Genomic DNA, 2,500 nt, shown 5'->3' on the forward strand with positions numbered 1-2,500 from the left:
TTAATTTAATTGCAATTTTGTTTTTCTGAGCAAAAAATAAATATCATACATTTTTCCCTGATTTACAGAAGAGACCCAGTAAAATGTCATTCAGTGTAACAATCTTGTCAGGCGTATTTACAACAAAAATCTATTTATGACATATTAACAGACTAATTACTTTCACCCCAAACACTAATTAGGTGTAATTTTACATTTTTTAAATGTGCCTCTATCCTAGGTTTTGCCTGTTTGTCAGTAAGACTTTTTTACTCATTTAAAACTCAATCAAATTTAATATGCTCCCTTATTATTTTATATATTTTAATATGTACAGGTCAGAATAAGCATGTTGTTTGAATTTTTACATAAATATTGTGTTACACTGAATGACAATGTAACATTATTTCAACCAAATGTTGACAATTTATTCTCCAAAAACGTATTTGAAACCTTAAAAATTACTTACATTTAATGTGCTTTCTATGGACACTTTTTTAAATTTCTTTTGATGCGGACATCTTAACGTCTTTGACCCAAATACATATAAATAAATATTTTCAAAATATATACTGTATGTGTGTGTATTTATATAGACATAATAAATATACACAGCACACACACACATATATTATGTAAACAAAAACTTTTATTTTGGATGCGATTAATCGCGATTAATCGTTTGACGGCACTAATATTTATTTCCTTTCATTTTGTTCCTTCCTTTTTATTTTTTTTGACTTGCTCTTAAAAAGGTATTTAAAAACTCTAAAATTAACCATCATAAACCTTGCAGAAACCCTGAGTCTGTGTAATGTCTCCATTAGATATCTAAGTAAACGCGCATGTTTTAGTAGCTCGTTAGTTGTCTCTGTTCACGTGTCTGATAGAGATGGTGTGTGAGACAGTTCTGTTCTCTGTTCTCCTGAGGCCTGATATCCAGATCATCCCCTCATTTATTATTGACCAGCGTCTGCATTATTGCACGAGCCTCTGTCTCTCTCTATCTGCTGTAATTTACGTTTCTGTTGCTATTTTTATAACTGCCTCATTATTCGTGAATCTGTCGCCTGATGATCTGCAGGGCTGTTTAGTCAAGGATCACTAGTACTAGTGATCAGTCTTCTAAAGGCATGTTTACACTGCAGACGCAAACCTCTGCTGACAGCAACACTAACACCTCTGCTTTGGGGTGTGTCTTTCATTAATGCTGGTATGAGATCAGATATATTGCATTTACGAGTTAAATGCACATGAATGTCTCTACAAAGTCCTAATTATGAGTGGGAGACTCAGGATTTTCCTTAAGCGCAGATTTTGTGAGTTGGGGGCATTAGTGAGAAAACACGCCAAATGCAAAGTCTGTGTTAATTTGCTTTTTTTTTTTACACAGTACAAAAGAAGTTGCAAATACAAAATGCGACAGTATTGTATAATTATGATAGAATGCATAATGATTCAATTTACAGCACCTTCCTGAATTAAATAAAAACAAAAAAGAAACACACACACCCAGTGCACACTCTTTATTCATCAATTTGTAGATTAACATTTTTTTTTTACATTTTATGCAGAAAAGGTGCATCACCATCTTATTCTGACCGAAGTCACCATGCGTACAAAATATGTTTATTTCAATGCAAACTAAGCATATTCATCATATACGTGATTACAGTTGAAAGAAAAATGCAAGCTTTGTTTCTGAATTACCAAAGATAGTGTCATTTTAATATACTTTCCTTAATCCAGCCAGGTTTAGTCCTAATGGAACTGTCCAAAAACTAGAATTAAATGTAGTAATATGTTAACATTATTATTATTATTATTAATGCACTATTAATACACTTTTTATGTTTTGTAACATAAAAAACAAAAACAAATCAGAACTGCAAGATCGGCATATTTTTAAGCACTCATTGATGTTTGCATAAAGTCAAGCATTTTTTTGGATGCTCACGTTGCTTTTAGTGCATGCAAGTCTTCCTGCGAAGTTCATATTTACGAGTAGGGAAGGCGTATTTACTGTACGACGTCATGTGCGTTCAAATCACTTTTTTGGAGCAAGATGACAAAATACCCCAAAAATAATAATTTTTTAACTCTACAAAATTATTTAGAAAGACTGTGCATTGTGTGTGTTTTTGCATTGTTTTATTGTGCAGTACTGTGTATTTTGTACATTCAACTTAGTTTTAGTGTGAATGTAAAAAAAACACACAAAAAAAACATTAATTTTAACAAACTTACCATTGACACAGACTTTGCATCTGGCATTTTTTATGTGTGCTCAACTCATAAACACAATCTTCCTGCCATGACTTGAATGCTTAATTTCTCTGACCATCAATCCCTCAATCCAAGCTCAACTTCCATAAGGATGCATTGAAATGCATTTTCTTCAGTAAAAGGACATATGTGACCCTGGAGCACAAAAGCAGTCATAAGGGTCAATTTTTCAAAATTGAGATGTATGCATCATCTGGAAGCTGAATAAATAGCTTTCCATTGATGTATGGTTTGT

General features: G+C 32.4%; 1 protein-coding gene across 1 annotated transcript in view; it reads left to right on the top strand.

Annotated features, from left to right (window-relative positions):
• The window catches only part of LOC107570736 (serine/threonine-protein kinase 32C), an 18,345-nt gene that overhangs the window by 15,303 nt on the left and 542 nt on the right, over positions 1-2,500 (top strand). The window lies entirely within an intron of this gene.

The sequence above is a fragment of the Sinocyclocheilus grahami genome, unplaced genomic scaffold (genome assembly GCF_001515645.1).
Source record: "Sinocyclocheilus grahami isolate Dianchi unplaced genomic scaffold, SAMN03320097.WGS_v1.1 scaffold1499.1, whole genome shotgun sequence".
Taxonomy (NCBI): Eukaryota; Metazoa; Chordata; class Actinopteri; order Cypriniformes; family Cyprinidae; genus Sinocyclocheilus; species Sinocyclocheilus grahami.